The sequence below is a fragment of the Anser brachyrhynchus genome (assembly GCF_964034855.1).
Source record: "Anser brachyrhynchus genome assembly, chromosome: 6".
Taxonomy (NCBI): Eukaryota; Metazoa; Chordata; class Aves; order Anseriformes; family Anatidae; genus Anser; species Anser brachyrhynchus.
In genome coordinates, this window is record NC_137700.1 from 42,523,057 (window position 1) to 42,541,674 (window position 18,618).

Here is an 18,618-nt window from a genome sequence, read left to right on the forward strand (position 1 = left end):
TAGGACTACTTACATACTAACTTCGTTTTTTTGTTTGTTTGTTTGTTTTCTGAACTGTTTTGAGGGAGTTTGTGATAAAACTGCAGTCTTTCATAGTATTGATATGCTTTTTCCTGCATGTATGTAGTACAAAACTGAGGCAAAACACAGTTATTGCAGCACTAGAAACATGCATCTTTGTATGCTGGCAGAACTCACAATGATGGCTTACATATTTTTTGGTTGCTGAACACTTCAGAAAACAGGTGAGTTTTAGGTAATGTTTTCTACATCAAGTAGTTGCTACATGATGCAAGTAGCAGGCAGAAGCATGATTTACTCAGCAGTAAAACAATAATGTTGCAAAGTCAGAGAGGTTGCCCTTTAATAAAAAGCGTCTCATAGTCAATTCTGTATTCTGTTAATTTTGCTCGGAAACATCACGGAGCTTTGGGTCAAACAAGCACTTTTTCTTGCAATATGAGATAACATCAGCTATTAGAATATCTCAGAACTTGCTGTTATATATTGTCCTACACCTCCCTATTTGTTTTGGTATTAGTATAATCTCCATTCAAGAGAAACAAGCTCAGAAGGATTCCTGGCTACAGCTGATCAGATATTCCTTCTGCAGACGATCAACAACGTATTACAACATTAAGTCCATATGTCATTAATTTAATTGAAAATTGCTTTAGATGCTGATCTTGTTACTCTGCTGAATATTGCGTTGGGATGCTGGTGAGTTTTCCTCTTTTCTGTTCAATTTACTTTGTGAAGGATAGCAAGAGATTTTCACATGTACCTTTAACTGGATGCTTATAAATTGTATTTCTGATAATGTGTTTGTTTTCACACATCCTTAACAAATTCCTGTGCTCATGCAAGTGTTATAATTTGGCCCTGCAAGACTCCTCAAGTAAGAGAGAGAGTTTCAAATTGGTCTTGCACTACAAACTTTAAATCTTGTACATGTATGTGTTTTACAAATATACAAACTGAGACTGGGAATTGAAAATCAGACTCTTAGATTCATTTTCAGACCCAAATTGTCACCATTTTTACAATCTAACAGCTTCTAGGCTGCTAACTCGTATAAAACCCAGCCAGAACGAATCATTACCCTCCTCAAAGTGTTGTAAAAACACAGTTCAGCAAATTCAGAAACTAATTCAGTTACAGTCTCTAAGCAATGAACAATCCTGCGAAGGCTGTTATTTTTCCTACAGTATATTTTCTTCCTTTATACTCCAGCAGTATTGTAGCAGACCATCCAAATGCAGTATGAATTTCTTGTGCCATTGTTTGCAGCACAGCTCAGCTGATGTAGAAGAGCCCAATATGAGAAAATACAGGAAAGGAAGGTTGTTTAATTTTACCCAAAGTGACATCACTCCCCCACGTACTCACGAGGGTTGAGGCATGCCAACAGAGAACTGTCAGGAAAGGTGATTGATCCCTCCGTGTCTTCCACAGGCCATGTGCAGGGCCGTAGCAGTATCTGCAGGGGCCAGGAGTTTTCCCTTTGAGAAAAGTCCTTCTGGCCAGGGATCAACCTCACTCCCGTCCCTCCACTCGGACTTGTCTGGGTCAGTACAGTTATTCCCAAGTAGTGTCTTTATTTCTGGGTGCCAGGTTTACATCTCTGACGGAATTTGTGAAGTGAAGCACAGCCATATCCAGAGTAAGCTGTGCTAATGCCCCCATGGCCCAGTCGATAGAAATGAGGAAAATCAGCATGAATGTTGTTCCGGTTTTGGCTGGGATGGAGTTAACGTTCTTTGCAGAAGATCATATGGTGCTCTCGTTTGTATTTTTGATGAAAATAGGGGTGATAACATACTGCAGTTCAGTTGTTGCCGAGCAGTGGTCGCACAGAGCTGAGGCCTTTACAGCTCTTCATGCGGCCCTGCCTACGAGGGGCTGGGGTGCACCAGGAGCCGGGAGGGGACACGGCCAAGATGTAAAGTGTCCCTGTCCCAACCCACGTGTGGTCACGCTGCTACCTTCCCGATTCTCTCCCCATCCCACTGCGGGGAGTGAGCGGCGAGCTGCCTGCGCGTTGAGGCACGGCAGTGCCCTGTGCTTGGCGGCTGCAGGGTCAGCCCGCTGCCACACCGCGCTCCTCTGGGAGCAATACACAACTTGGCAACAGAAATTGCCCTGGAAAGAAAATAATAAATATTTAGAGATGTCAGGTTTCTAAACAGTAGGAGAAAACACGGGAAAATAGCATGAGAAAACCAGCTGTGGGAAAACATGAGAAAATAGTATGAGAAAACTGGCCATTTTAATGGCTAGCAATTTTTACTTCTTGAAAGTTGGCGTATATTTACTTAGTGGAAGTTAACTCACAGTCCCTTAATAAAATTGAGAAGCCCTTAATACTAATTCTCTAAGTCTTAGCTTGGGACCGAGAGGGTAATTTCCAGAGGTGTACATGTCAATTCTCATCAGTCCCATGCGATACCACAAAAGCTTTGGTGTGCAGCACTTTCTTGTTTTTTAATCAAATTTATTTTCAGCGGGAAGCTCAATGCAAAGGTCAGTTCTTAAGCCACTTTCTGTAATTGACATTTATGATTACTGCAGATGTCTCTGGTGATACCACAAATTCTGACAGTAAAATGTTCTTAAATCCAGTTTTGTCTTAATGCATGTATTATTCTTTACCATGGACGCCTGTGGTATGTGTCTTTGTTTGCACAGAAGAGTGATGGAAAGAAGATATATATGTGTCTGTGATGGATGAATAAGGCTAAAGACTTACCTTCTGAAGGTAACAAGTATCTCATGTTGGGGGGGGAGCGGGATTGGCTGCAAACCCGAGAAGGAGCAAGTATTGTTTCTAGAATACTCATTTATCTGAGAACATACATGTGCATGTATACATATGCATGCCTATATCCAAGCACACGTTTTTTAACGTAAAACGTCTTCCTTCATTGACTACTGGAGATGTGCACCTTCTTGCCTCTCACTAGGCATCTCTCCTATAACTGCAGTGACCTTTCTGGGGACCCTTCCAGGCAAGGAGCTCCATGATACCAACTGTCCCACGATGGATATTCACAATTACCTCTTTTTAGTAAGGTTCCTATACATTCCTTGTATAGGCACTTGACTCCCTCCACTCACACACTCAGTAAGGCATTTTTCCATACGCATCTACACCGGCCCTTGTGATGAAGCAACAGATTGTAGCACGTTCAGAATATGCCATGCAAAAAAGACTAAGCATGCGTGTGAGTTTGAACAGTGAAATACTCAGGGTTTTCCTGTATCACCGGCTTTCAGCATTAATGTGGTCATGGGAACTGCGAGGTCCAGCTGCTCTGACATTTCAGTTTCCTTTTTCTACGTTTGTACTTTTCATGGATCTAAACTGAATTTCAGGCTTGCAATTGCCATCTTCTTGGTGATGCAGAAATGCGTGGATCGGTATAAATACTTGGTTCTTGGGCACTAACCAGCTGTTCTACAGGGAGCCTATTCATAGGATCTTTAATTTCCCTAGGTTTTGTCATATGTGTTCTGTAGACATGAATAATTACTGTAAATTAGGTTTCTCTATCAAATGACAGACTTTTTTCTTTTTTTTTTTTGAATTTCCAGTGTGTGCGGTATTGTATTCTAGCAATTTAATGCAAAGTTGCTGAATTAAATAACTCATTTCACATCTGAATGAGCTGGTTCCAAACCAAAGTGTTGTGAGGACATGCGCTGACCCCTCTGAGAGGCTCGGGCTCGCTGCCCACGGGACCCAACGCGGTTCTGTTTTGCATTTTGCCTTCACGCCATCTTGGTAGAGCAACCTGTCCATGGATGCCTTTCAAAATCCAGGCTGACCGTCCAAGTTTCATTGCTACCCAAGCTCTGTCTGCCATCCCAAGCTTGTAGAGATTTTATCGGTGGTGAGATGTTGCTGTTTTGGGGTGAATCCATATTGTTTTGGCTGTTATTCAGCTTTTCATTGCAGTTTGGCTCTTATGCTGTTGAACTTCAATATTTGCAGCCCAAGCTCTATTGCGGGGTTGGGGAACTTAAATGGAGGAACATTGAGCATAGTGTATTAATGCTACTGAATCAGTGGTAAAGCTTCACTTTCTGTACAGACAGCTTATTTTTAATTTGTGTTACTTGCAAATTATTATTATAAAGCTTCCTCTGAGTTGGAGCTCAGAGCAGCTTCAATAAGCTGCCCATATCAGCACCTTCTCCAGGTCTTTAGCTTTCCTGACAGACCCTATTTCTGTGAGTTTTTTTGGATGTTTTTTTTTTTCTTCTGAAGGTGCAAGAAACCCAAATTATGTTTGAATTTTCTTCTTTGTCAAATGATTCCTAACAAACGCCTCTGAAAGGGCTTTTGGGACAACATCTGGTTGGTCCCTAAAGGTTGTGAGTGCTGCCCCGAGCCTTACCTATCGCCAGTGAGGTGTCTTCGCTGCAAGCAATGCCCAGTTACTCACATCATGTCATACAAAAAAGCTCAGGGCTTCTAACTGTACTCCTAATTAATTATATCACCAAGAATAAGCATCATCAATCTTGTACGTATTTCCAGACCAGGAGGTCTGGCTGCTTAACAGATGCTTGAAAAGATGCTTGAAAAGATGCTTGTTTTGCTGTTATTGAAAGCTGTGGCCTTCTGCCAGTTTCCATCAGAGGGGAATAGAGGGTGTCATCAGCATTGGAGGGAGTCCTGCACAGAGGGAGAGCATAGACAAAATCAAATGTGACATTGTTTTCCTATAGATAAGGCATTTTTTGTGTGTGCTCCTGCTGTTTGCTGCTCTTCCAAGTTTTATGTCTGTGCTCTGGGTTGATTTTCTTACGACTGTGCTTATGTTTCCTCAGCACCGTAATCCCAATTTAAAAAGAGATTTCTTTCTCCATCGTTCCTACAAGCGATGACGGATCACTGCAGCGACAGCACAGAACCGAGGAAGAGCAACTCCAAAAAATGTCTCAACTAAAAAAAAAGTACGTAGCAGAATATTAAACAGCCTATGGAAATTAATAGGTATCCAGACACCATTTTAAAACAGTTTGACACGCATGCTGTGTTGAATCAAAAATGACTAATGTAGAAGTGTAAACATTTGCAAGGTAAAGAAACCCCACCAGCTTCAGTCTAGGCAAAACATTTTTTAGATTAGCATAAATTATGCAATTTAAAATGCTTATTAACATTTAATTTAACGTTATGAACATTGGTTTGGGAAGTGCGTTCTTGTAGGGAGAGAAGTCATTGCAGAATACAGAGAGCTCACTTGATCTGTAATTATTGTTTCTCACAAAATTATATGTATTTTCCCCAATTTTGATCACGTGCTCAAAATCTTGGAGAAAAAAAATCCACAACTATAAATTAAAAAAAAAATCAAATCCTCTCAAAAGGTAAGGTAGTTTTCTTCTACTCACTGTCATTGCAGGGAGGCCTGCTCTGATTTATTTTTATACTCGTGTTGAGATCTGGCTGTCAGTAGTGTCTTAGTGTCCTGGCTATAAACTTCTTCCCATGTATTTATTACTGTGTGCAGTTGGCAGATATATTTGCTGGTGTTGTTCGCTGCAGCACGTTATTTTTAACTCATTCCTCAGAGAAAAAAATGCTAGGGAAAAACTAGAAATAGATTTTTTTTTTTAAAAAAAAGGGTCAGTTTTTGTCATTAATTACTGACCTGATGGTCCATACAGAGGTGAGCAGAGGGCTGTGACAGGTTGTACAGGGCTTTTGTGCCAGACCTTCCCTGTCAAGTGCAATACCTGACACGGGCAGCCAGGATCGTTAGTAAATCTAAAAGCATGATAAACCACCGAGAGGGGTGAAGCACCTCTGAAAGCTGGCCCAAGGTATGTGTTAAACATCTTCAGGGTGGTGAAACTGCAAGCTAGCAGTGCGTTTATGCCCGTAGCACACGCATGCATCATTTCTGTCTCACGTTATTTCTCCTGGTACAGATGTAATACTTCTGCTGAAGTGGGTGAGATTGCTTTTCTGGAGTGTTGGTAGCATTAAGGAGAAGTCTTGCCATAAAACCTATGTCTGTTCATCCGGGACTGTAGTATAAAGTGGGATTTGCTGTTTTACTTTGGTTTTGTTTTTAAATAAATAATCATTAAACACATCCAATTTGCCCCAATAATTAATATTCTTTCAAGAGCTACTCAGACAAAAATACTGCTGGTATCCCTGGGTGGCAAGAGCTGAGTTTGGATTTTATTTAATACAAGCGACTGTCATCCGTGCAGTTAATCCACAGTTCAAGCTAGGAGGGCGTGTAAACGATAGTGAATTAGAAGTCAGCTGGGAGTGGTGGTGAGCCAGAACTCGGTGATGATGGGGTCTCGATCCTCGGTGCTCTGTTCCGTTGTCGGTAAGGCTGCGGGTTAGCTGCAAAAGGCCACCTAGGCTGCAGCGGGGAGGTTTCCTTCTCCTGCAGGCCATGCTAGTACCCGGGCAAAAAGATCCTCTGCGTGGAAGTTGTTTTCCTCCAGTGCTCCTTGTTCCCGGCTGCCAGCGCCCATTAGCTGCGGGTGCGATCTAATTGGAAGTGACCAGTGACCGCAAAGCCCTGCGCGGGAGCGAGCGCCTGTCTGCCTCCTATTTTTTTTTTAAATACTGATGTTTGCATTTAAGATGTTCTTTTTTTTTTTTCCTCCTCTTTCTCCTTCCACCCTCTCCCTTGGTTTCTGTTGTTTAAAGAGGGAACATTTTAAAAAGGGAACAGCTCCACGCTGGATTTGGGAATCACGCTCCCAGTCCTGGGCATGGCCCGGAGGCCACGAGGACTTTGCCTCTGCAGATTTGGGGCCATAGGATTTTTATTTCTTGGCAAAAAGTGGGTGTAGTTGGGCAGCAGACTTTTAGGGTATCCTGAAATCGCATGAGGGGTGTTTTCAGACAAGTAGCTGTGCTGGCACATATGGTATCAAATGATGCTTTTATTGCGCTGTGCTGATCAGAATAAATCAGCACGCCCCTCGTGTTTTATTTTCACAGCAAGAAAAATCAAAGGGAAGCAAGCCAAGCACTTACCTATTTTACCAGATAATTTACCTGTACTAGAGCTATAAAAGGAATGTCGCTTACATTTCGCTTCTCTCTTAAAACAAAATGATGGAGCAGAGGAAGGCACCTTCAGGCAAGAGCAGAGCTAGTGGAAAATCAAAGCAGAGCTCAGGCTGCCGCTGTGTGCCAGGGAAGGATGCGGGCACCCACCCTGTGCGTGCAGGAGAGGGGAGGGAAGGGACGGGGCAGGTGGGGGAGAGAGGCTGTTAAGAGAGGGTAGTGCAAAGGAGCTGCAGGTTTATCTCTATTTCCTAAGCACTGCATTCGCTTTCAGAGGGGGAAGTCAGAACTGTGACACACTTCTCTAGGTTAAAATTTCATTTGTTTTGCAGGATTTCTGCGGGAGAGCTGTTTCTCTCATTTATAATGAACTGAAAAAGGAGCGAGTACGCCATCCAAAGCGTTTAATTACCAGCGCTCATCATGGTCTGTCAAGCACTTGGCTCAATCGTTATGATGATGGGTCAGAAATTATCTGTAAAATAATTAATGTCTCATCTACGGCACTAAAAATGTGCTTTTTTTCACATGAAGACTAGCTTTGACAGTTCAATGGATTATATATGTTATGAAATACTTTAAATACATTCTCTTACTTTTCCCCACTTCTTCTTCCGGGTAGCCCCATCTCACCAGCAGCCTCCTGCCCCTCCTTGGGCTCAGCAACTGGTGGTGCGGGGAGGGAAGCTCTGGCGTAGGGTAGGATTTGTGAGGCAAGATTAAGCACGTAAGAAGAAGAACAGTACTTGACAGAATGGTATGAGTTATAAAAGAAAAAAAATAATAAAAAGGGAAGAAGAAAAAGAAGAAGAAAATGGGAAGGGAGTTGGGAGTTGCTAAATCACCGAGTCCTTGGTCAAGGTGACAGTCAAGGTGCCATTGAGGTGTTGGGGCATCTCTCGATGGTGGCAACTCAACACTGAGGATGTGGTTTCTCCATCAGGGCCAGTGGCCATGCCTTTGCTTAGCTGAGGAGCTCTTCAAATTTGGGCTGCATTCAGCGTGTGTCAGCCAATAACTCATTGCTGCATCGTTTTCGTCTGTTAGCTGCTTGCAGCCCTCTTACACATCGCTGCAGAAGCTGAACAAGCCCTAACTGGTCTGTTGTGTGTTGTCGGAGAAGGCAGCATCCTCTGCCTTCAGTTCCTCCCTAGAAGTTGGTATCCAGCTATTTTCCCCGAATTTATTGAGAGAGAAAGCTTGCTCCCTCTGGGTGAGGAAGGAGCACTGGGCGGTCACTGGGCTGCGTGGTGCCAACCCGGGGTTACCCGCATGGGCTCCGTCCTGGCGATGGGCAGTGCCTAAATGCCAGGACTCGAAATGAGCACTTCCATAGGAACGTGCTAACAAAATGCTTCTTTCCATTTACAATTAGAAATAGTGAACTTTCAGCTCCTCTATAAATAATTGTGTTTTGAATCTCAACTATTATATCTACATGGGAGGGAGGGTAACTCCAAGATTACAGATATTTTCATTAGGAAGTCCCACTAATGAGGTCTGGGTTTTGCTTGTGTTACAGAAAATGCCACATGAATTTTCTAGATAATAGTCCCCTAAAAACGAATGCTTTTTATTTCCTTTCTCTTCTCCAGGCTTCTATTTTTAATTTTATTTTTTTTTTAATTTAGAAATATAAATACATGCCCTGATTTTTTTTAAATGTGTCAGTCCGTGAAGAAGTTCAAGGTTACCATTGGATAATTTGTGTTTCGCAGGAAAAATAAATAAATAAATACATATATATATATATATATATATATTTTTCCCCTCAGAATGAAAAATAGTTTATTTTCTGGCCTCTATTTCTACAAGCAAAGTTTAGGCAAAGTTCTCTGGCTCTTGTGCATGCTGTTGGTGTAACAGCTGGTGGGAAGGTAAAAAAACACACACAGTACCAGAGATGTTTGGTACTTTTCTGCAAGAGCATGTGGAAATTAGCAGTCTGTATTTGTTCATATTCATCCGTAATAACACTGCGACACCTTAAACAGGCTCAAATCTGGAAGGTGCCTGAGGAAATAGGGGCTAACTTGCACGGTTAATCTGAAATCGGTATTGGCAGTGCTACCTGATTTTCCTGTTGAATTGACGTACAAGATTACATACTTCTGATTATATGCTATTTTTTGCTTGTTTGTTTAACTTTATGTAAACTAGGCCATCAAAATTAACAGCTCCAACCGTTGTATTGAGATTCGGATAATGACACAGGCATGAATATCTCTTACTTGCAAAAAAAAAAAAAAAAAGGGAAGTGTATATAAGTAGTGCCATTTCAGTTCTGTGGTGAAGCTGTTTTACTGCTTAAGCCTTCTCCATATTACACCGTGTAATTCTCCGTCTTACGTAAATCTGGTCCTAAACCTCAGCTGAGCAAGCTGGGTGCAGCAGAAGGCTGCCCGGGGGGTGTGCACGTTAATAGCCCGGCCTCACGGAGGTCAGTGAGAGTTTCATTGCTTTGTCATTCCTGGAGCTGTGTTTTAGCTCAGTGTTTGCTGTTGTTTGTGAGGGTTTTTTTTTTGTGTGTGTGTGGTTTTTGTTTGTTTGTTTTAATGCCTCTGAGGTTTTAAAATAGCTCACAAACAGAGGAGATTTACAGAAAGGGAAGTCTGTGCATTTCGCAGCCTGAAAACCGAGCTGGGGGATGTTCAGCCCTGGAAAACCAGGTCCTTTCCCTAGGTAAATATCTGCACGAGGATTCGCACAGCTGATGTGCAGGAGCCTTCAGCGAGCCTTCCCTGTGCTCTCGATGGGGTCTCCAGCTTCTGTGGCTCCCTGTGGCTTTCCCTGTCCCTTCCGAAATGAATCAAGGCTCTCAGTCACCTCGGCCTTTAAATTCTCACTGCAGATCTCTCCATCTGCCTCTGCAGTACAGGGAAGTTGGCAATGCGGTAGCATGCGTCTGAGATGGATTTAAAAGCATTTTCAGTTAAATGGATTTGATTTTATCATTCTAGATGACCTCCACTTCCCAACACGTTGCTCTTATCAGGCGCGTTGTAGCTGTTAAGAGAAATGGGATTCAACCATTCCGATAAAGTTAAGGGGAGAAGTCCGGATTTTGAATGTTTTGTTCTCTGCTGTAAGCGTTAGCACATTTTTCCTTCGTTCCTTTATTTAAAGGGAAATATTTGTTCGATACTATCCTGGTAAAAGTGCAGTGCAAACTTAGTGTTAAAATTCAGACCCCGAAGCGGATCAATCTTACAATTTCTCTTTCAACTTTCGGCTTGCCAGGCTCTATTATTCTCAATACACTTTGACAGTTGCAGGCTAAAAAGACATCAATTACCTTTGGAAATCATCCTCGCCGCTCGAGGACGAGCTGTATTTCTGCTGACGCTGCAGGGCCGTGGTGCACGGCGGGTGTCCCGGAGGGGCCCCCAGGGGTCGGCACCGCGGGATCCGGGGCTCGCCCCTCCTTGGCCACAGCAAGACGTTGGTTTAGCTCTTAGGACAGACCTGCTGTTTCACTACAGCCGGTAAATTTGGTGTTTTGGTGTTGCATTGGTTCTGTTAAAAGCACAAATATTGAACCTGCACCAAAGACTGTCGCTAATGTGTTGATACAGGCATTCTGGTTTGTGCTGTGCAGATAAATCGCTTCCCTGTTGCACAGGTGTTTGTTGTGGCTTCAAAACTTCCTCTTCCTCATTAGAATGGGGTCAAGACCCTGGTGAGTGTTTTTGTTTGGTTTTCATTTTTTTGTCTTTTTTATATTTTTATTTTAAAAAAAAAAAGTAAAAATAGAGGAGAGCAGGATAGGAGTGAATGGACTTCTCCAAGGCATGGCTCAGATTTAGATGTTTAAAATTGACTTCTTGGTGACCTCCCTCTAGTGCATCTCTCATGCCTTGAATTGCTTTATTAATAAAAGAAACCCGTGTAGCCCTGTGCTTCCCTGGCACAAAAATCCCAATTCTAAGTCTAGCAGGTAACTAGTTGAAGATCTCTGGTTCGAACCAAAGCGGTAAGAGCTCACGTTCCCCATTTCCCTCGTTCAATGACTGCTGTTGACCTGTAGCTAACACCTGCCATTACATCCTCCCCTCTCCTTCCCAAATCTAGTCAGGCTTTTGTGCATATTTTCGGTGACAGCATGTGAATTGATACTAGAAATGTTGCCGTTTAATTTAAAACTAGGAAATAGAGGATGTGACTGCAAAGCGAATACTGTGACCCAACCGCAGAACTGTCCTAGATTCTCACATCTTGTTTTGAAATTTTATGACAGCCTTATTGCCCAAGGGTACAACGTAATCACTGTGCAGTTCACTGATATGCTTTCTTTCAGCATCTGTACTAAGTGCGTTTTTATCCCTACTGCATGTAAGAGCACTTCTTAATTCTTCAGATGCAAATAAAAAAATCCATCTCAGAGCGCACAATAGCTAAAATTGCGTTTGTTTTAATTTTGACTGTAAACATGCTTTGAAAATTATCAATCTTTCCACCCCACCACTGCACAAATTCTTCATTGATGATACTGCTGCTTCCTGGGCTCTCCTAAGTGTTAATTAACCCTGCACAACACAGACCTTACCCCATTGCGAAGTTTGCCAGGAAGGAAAACTCCTGAATACCTGAACCACGGTGTCCTTGATGGCTGCAGGCACAAAAGTTGCTGGTGGTACCAGACAAGGTGTGGGGGCTGCAGGGGCCTTCCCAGCATCAAGTCGGATGCTCCACCTCAAGGCAGTGTCCTGCAGCACGGAGGGAAGATTTCTGCAAAGAAGCACGGGAGTCAGATGGGGAAGGAACAGGCCACCAGGTACCGAAGGAATTGGGTGGTACGGGGTTGGCTGGGTCTGATGAACTGCAGATCAGGTGCCTAAAGAAATGTGATCGTTATGCTTGGCACCTTGAGGAGGACACGGGATAGTGGGAACCTGTTTTTGGCAGCTTTAAAACCCTTCCCACCAAGGGGTTGCAGTACTGGGCTGACGAGGGCTGCCGTGGGCAGTTACGCAGACTGCGGCTACGTGCTCACATTGACGTGCGTGTGCCAGTGAAATAAACGGGTACTGCTCTGGTTTTCCATTAAAGTCATATGTGCAAGGTCTGAAAATCAGGGTTTCGGCAAACAGTGGCTGAAGGGCAGACCACTAAATATGTATAATAGCCTTCACACTGAAAGGTGCTTTCAGTGGCACGTTTCTGATTGTATTAAGCAGCTTAGTAAAATAGCCCAGTAAGCAGCTGAGTAGAAGCGCGATGTCATCGCTCTGACTCGTCTCCCCCAGAACTGTGCTTCCACTTCCAGGAGCACTTTCTGTACTCACTTCCAGCGAAATCAAACTGCCTTTCACCTCAGTTTCGATGAAGCTGTGACCGCGGTTCTTCTAAAGCCCCGCCGCCGGGCGCGGAGCTGATGAGGAGTGAAGTGGCCTTTGCTGAGGATTGGGAGCACCGCTTCGGAGGAAACAAAAAGTCCCGTGGCACTCGCTGCTGAGATGCTATCTGACGTCTCTGCCAGCTGCAGAAGGTAGGATGTGACGTGGTGAGGTGGTGTCCCAGGAAGACCTTTTCCTCCTTGTCCCAGCCAGACCTGCGCAGAGCCGCTCGGACTCTGCCTGCTCTCATTTTGGCTGAAAGCTCCGACACTTGTCGGGAGGCTGCTGGGGTGTGCGTGGTGCCCTGACAGCCTTGCGACAGAGGTTACGAGGGGGCTGTGTGCCCAGAATCATTTACCTGGCTGTTACCGTGGGCTTCCCGAGTCTGTCACCGGAGACTTTTATGTCCCAACGTTTCTATTTTCTGTTGCCTTGAATAAGACGGGACCTTCACATGCCCGTGACCGACACAGCATTTTCTCATGCTTTCCTGGTACTGGGGTTACATGCATAAAATACCTGACAGTGGCATGTGGTTATTTTGGGGGGGAAACAAACAAACAAACAAACAAAAAACATTAGATTTCTCATCACTGGTATCATTTTTCTGACTTTCACATTCCGGGTAAGGGGGTGTACCTCTTCATTTTCATTCCTTTCTGCACTTTCTTCTCAGCTTGTTCTTTTCAGGGCATGCATTGATACATGCTTTCTCAGAAATTTAGACCTATTTTAATTTTAACCTATATATTCACTATGGCTTCATTACTTAGGAGTATTAGGTCATTTGAATGTTCAAAGTGGCTCTTAAATTACATACAAAAAAATTGAAACTCTTTTTTCTGTGGCCCTGTGCTACAGGGAACCATCAAATCTGACAGTGATCTTTGCTCCTGGGACACAGAGCATGCTTAAAGGAAGACGTAAGGAGTTTCAAAAAAGCAACAAACAATTGAAATCTTACTAGCTACACAAAAATAATTGTTTGTTTGTTTGTTTGTTTCAAGGTTACTTATTTAATTATTATGAAAGGTTCGAAGAGCAGTGAGTTACTTATCATATGTGAGTAATAGTCCGGCTCTGACTATGAGACCACCCAGTTTAGCTGAATAAATGGTTTACAAACCCTCATTCTGTGTAGCGAAACTTAAAAATATTTCCCCAGCAGTATTTATATGTGTGCCTGCACCTTGCTATTGTGTGTGCATGCTTCGATACTAATGGCAACACCACGCAGATATCCTAGAGTCCTGTTCTGAGGTGTGTACCGCAGCCCAGCAATCTGGAAGCTTTTCACTTTGGAGAGATCTTGCCCAGTTAGTCACCTTCAGCTTTATTTCAGCTCTGCTTTCTTCACCCTGCACTCCACGGGGTCGTTTCATTCTCTGCCTGCACCGCACCTCACATCCGTCTTCACGTGGGCTGCTTGCTCGGGAGACCCACTGCCGGTGGAGCAGCACTCGGCCAGGACCTGAGGCAGAATTTCTCCCAGACCTTTACACAAGCCGTGTCACCTGCCTTAAGTAATGAAGCAGCCCCGGTCGATTGTCACATTTCAGGCTGCATCCCCACAGCACGCTCCTGACAGCACCCGGCCGTGAGGAACAACCGCGTCTGTCTGGAAACCAAACCGAATGGTTACACGCGCACTGGCACTAGCAGTGTTTTTAACCCGTGGAAAGCCAAAGCTTTTCATACTGGTTTTGCTCACCCAGGCTATTAGTATACACAAACTAGTTTTGTGTTGTTGTTGGTACTGTTCGCGTTGTTTTTAATGTCACAGCCCTGGAAGCTGGTGGTCCTGCCACGCCATTTTGGACACAGACTCCATGCTGGAGTAGTCTTGCGTCTGTACACCAGTAAAAGACACCCGTGTGCTCCAGCTCTGTGTGACTTCTTAAATCAGAAGAGGTTTTCGCAAAAGCCTCAGTGAGAGAAGAGCCTGGCTCCGAGTGCCTTTGCACGCACACGCTGGGCTGCAGTAACTGCTCGTGCGTGGCCCCATTCTGCCTGCCCGGTGCTGTGAAATGCCACTCCTGTGGCTGATGCCTGAAAACCAGTGCCTGTAACTGTTAGAGGCAGAGAAGGGGCATTTTCACCCCCTGCATTTCATAACAACCACTGAAATCACCCAACGTCTGTGAAGAACTTCAGTGTCCGCTCAGGAGCAAGAGACTTGTGCTGTCTTGAGAGAGGCCGGCATGAAGGCAGGCAACGGATTGCAGAGGGAAAGCAGGAGAATGAAAAAAATGAAGGAATCGGAGGTTTCCAATCCTTTTCCAGTGCTTTTGGACCTGGATGTTATCCTAGCAAAAGTAGGGAGCTGAGGGAAAGCCTTTCTCCATTGGGAAGGAGAGCTGTACAGCACAGACTAAAAGGCGCTCTGCCAGGCCGCGAGGGGCAAGGAGCCGCGGTGGTCCACCAGGGAAGCGTCAGGAGAGGGAGCTTTGCTGGCTGCAGAAACCCACTTACAAAAACAGCCACACAATTTTGACTGACTGGGCTTCTTCCTTGTTGTGCAACATCGCCATGAAGAAGATTTATCCCTTCAGCGAGATTTTGTTCCTTTTCCGTCTTCGTTTACGATGTCCTGTGGCATTTTGCTCATTGCTACTGAGAAACGTTTCCCAGGCAGGGAGAGCCTGTCAGGCAGACGTGTGCTACCTTGGGTTCGTTGAGACCTTTGCTGATAGCTGACAGGAAAAGGAACGTTATTCGCAGCTCTCTGATGTTAAAAATGTTCCTCTTCAAACCGCAAAATAATTATCATTGTGATCAACGTTCACGCAGTGCTTCGTTTCTGAGGACATCCATTTTTTGACAGCTCCTTTGTCAACAGTGTGCGCTGACAAGCACGGTTTAAGCCATCCGCCGCAGCGTCCTCCAAAAATATCGGGTACATCTCGGGACGCTTTGTCTGACAGCTTATTTCTCCTAATGCGAGGCGGGACGTGGTCCTCGCCCCTGGCTCGTGTTCCTGGGCTGCTTTCAGACAGTGAATAACACAAGTGCCAGGACAGGACCTTGTCGAAGCCCGTCCCTGCAGCATTGTGGGGAGCCCCTCGCAGCCTGCCGTCAATGAAGGATCGCTCCCCCCGTGGCCTCCTGGCCGCAGGCATCGCCTCAGCCCCGCTCTGCTCCTTCCGTCGCTCCGGCAGTCCCCCAGGCAGGTTTAGGGCGCTTGCTTCTTAGCTCACTTTTGTGCTAATACTCTCTGTCACTAACTGCGATGCAAAGCAGACATAAAATATTGCTGGTAATGCCTCTGACATAAAAACACTCGCTTAATCCATCACTTCCATCCTCACCGTACCCCGTGCCTCAGAATTTAATGCTGAAAGGGTCGAGCTGCTGCGTCGCACGCGCTGCAATGTTGTGTCTTTCCTCCCACCTGGCCCGCTGTGTGAATTGACTTGGGAGATGTCTGCAGGCAGCAACAAAGACTTCTCCACGCCTCGAGACAAATTCCTGTCCCTACGGCGAAGAGCTGGCTCACGCGGAGCTGGCTGCCAGCTGCCAGGGGGCTCGTTTTTGGGGTGGCAGTCTCACGGATAGCCAAAGTCCTTGCAAACGTGGTGAAAGCAGGCAAAGTAATTAAAAGTCGTGAAGATGTTACTGCTGTCATTGTAGGTATTGTGCTATTTGACTACTGCCTACAGTCACTGCGCAGAATGCCTAAATTTTCCAGCACATCCTAAAATACTTGACGTTATTGTTACTGAAATATTTTATAATCAATCATTGTGGACATTTCATTTCAGCATTTTTATTTATTTATTTTATTATTATTCTTGTGCATTCTCTTTGTTGTAATTAGTGTACCCAACTCATTCCCATGCTCAGGGTGTTGATAATGACACAAAGAAATGCAAACCAGGCTGATGCAAATGTTTAAAAGGACATCACTTCCACAAGCATTACCCAAGTTTAAGACAAATTACCCTTTACTTCTCAGCTGAGAATGTTCTTCTATGATAATATTTTTCTAATTGATTTTTTTTTCCTAGTAATGATTTCTCATTTATTTGATAGGCAGTGAAAGTCTAGATTTCTGCAGTTGTTACTGAAATCCTAGAATTTTCATGGTTGTTGAACCTGGATCCAACTAAAAGTCACTTCAAAAGTCATAGCTACCAAATGGCACCCCTGTACCAGGAACTGCCTGCTGCCTGTTCCAGAATAAAACTGGAGGAAGACTGAAAAACTCTACTTTCCAAGGTAATCACTTTAACATGTACTTTTCTGGCTGACATCACGGGCAGCAAACATGGCCATCCCCTTTTCTGTGGTCAAATGAGGCAATGAATTATAGACAGGTAGGAACACTCGATTCCTGCTTGCTGCAGATGAATGAAGTCCTTCATGGGACCTATTTTAGAAATAAGTTTACATTGGTTCTCTCACGACATCTTACTAACAAAGTTAATGAGCTGGAGTATTTGCAAGAGTCTATTTTCCAGTTTTCTGTCACTGTAGGACAGGGTTGTATAAAAATATACTTTAATTGGCTCAAAGAAATTTCAGGTAAATAGACGCAAATGTTACAAATGAAATCAAACCTCTGCAAAGATCCTAATTATGAAAATCATTGAAGGCTCTGCTAAGAGAGATGTACTATTACAAAATAAATGATGGAGTGCAAGATAAATCACAGTCTTAGAAGCAAGTACAAAAAACTTTATAACATAGCAAACCTGCCTGAAATGATAATCTCAAATAATTTAGGCACTTAATTTATAATTGCATGCTGTTTTCCTTCACTTCCAAAAATTCCTGAAGTTCTTAGCTATTTCACAAAATAATTGGCTTCATAATGTGTGTGTAACATGCATAGTCCATATGTTTGTTGCTATACAGTCTCTCTGGCTATCAGCTTAATTACATTTTTGGGGGATAAACACAGGATTGTGATATACAGAATAAGTATTGATTCTTATTTCTCAGCTTAACACGGAATAAAATAATTGCACAAAGTTCTAGAGTCTTATTTGCTGATAGATTATGCAATGGGCAAAGGTAGACAAGGGAACACCTGGAATTTTCCATCAGCTTCCCCTGGGGCAGTACCATCACCTTTTTTTCTTTCAAGGACCTTTCAGTCCAAGCATTTTTCTGCTCTACACACAATAGAACAGGAGAGGGGGACAACTGATGTGACATAAAAGAAACCTGTGACATTTTCAGGTTTTTAACCAGCATCCAGAATTGTCTCCAGAAACTCCTGATGTCTTTGACCTGCTAGCCCCAGCTGCCTGTAAATTGGCATGGATTGCTTCTTTACTATTGCTTTACATTTCCCTGCCTCACTCTCTCTTATAAACTTGTAGAGAAGTTTATCTGCAGAAGGGAAAAGTGGTTATAGTAAAAATATGACTTGTCCAAGAATATGTGGTTGTCTTTTTATCTGTTTAGTTGACATTCCGGTCATTGGCTGGCTAAGCATCATCACAAAATGTTTCATATTGAAAATAAAGAATTTCTCTCCCACTTCACAAAGCATTTTTTTACTCTTTGACTTGGGATACGATACTCTTGGGGAAACAGTCATTATCTCATCTGCATTGGAAAAGTATTTTCAGGGAGCTTTCTGCTGACTTTTTATCTTCTGGTGGAATGGAGCTCTTGCAGAGTTTTTCAGCCTTTACCTTCAGGAGAATAAAAGGTAAAAAAGTGAATTGCTGGGCCAGCTGTGACTGTATGTACATCTGGAGCAATGCTGATGTAGGATGAGCAGAAGTAGTACAGGCTCCCTTTGCTGTTGCTTTGGCTGTAGCCAGTTATGCTACATGGGATTTTTGGAGTGCCTAAATGGATGGAAAAGAAACCACCAGAGGATACAAGAGTTGGTTAGACACCATCATTGGCATTCCCGCATCAGGATAATATCTTGAAGCTGTGTTTGTTTTTTAAAATGGGCCTTTAGCACAAGCTGGCTCTCTTCAGGCCCCAGCTGCTATTTTCCCTTCCCTTCCCTTCCCTTCCCTTCCCTTCCCTTCCCTTCCCTTCCCTTCCCTTCCCTTCCCTTCCCTTCCCTTCCCTTCCCTTCCCTTCCCTTCCCTTCCCTTCCCTTCCCTTCCCTTCCCTTCCCTTCCCTTCCCTTCCCTTCCCTTCCCTTCCCTTCCCTTCCCTTCCCTTCCCTTCCCTTCCCTTCCCTTCCCTTCCCTTCCCTTCCCTTCCCTTCCCTTCCCTTCCCTTCCCTTCCCTTCCCTTCCCTTCCCTTCCCTTCCC

At 44.0% G+C, this 18,618-nt stretch overlaps 1 protein-coding gene across 1 annotated transcript in view; it reads left to right on the top strand.

The window, feature by feature from the left end:
• The first annotated feature begins 74 nt into the window (after positions 1 to 74).
• The window catches only part of NPS (neuropeptide S), a 57,623-nt gene continuing 39,079 nt past the window's right edge, over positions 75 to 18,618 (top strand). The window contains exon 1 of the mRNA XM_080596645.1: positions 75 to 18,052. The gene's annotated coding sequence lies outside the window, so the exon portion shown is untranslated. The remainder of the gene's footprint in view (positions 18,053 to 18,618) is intronic.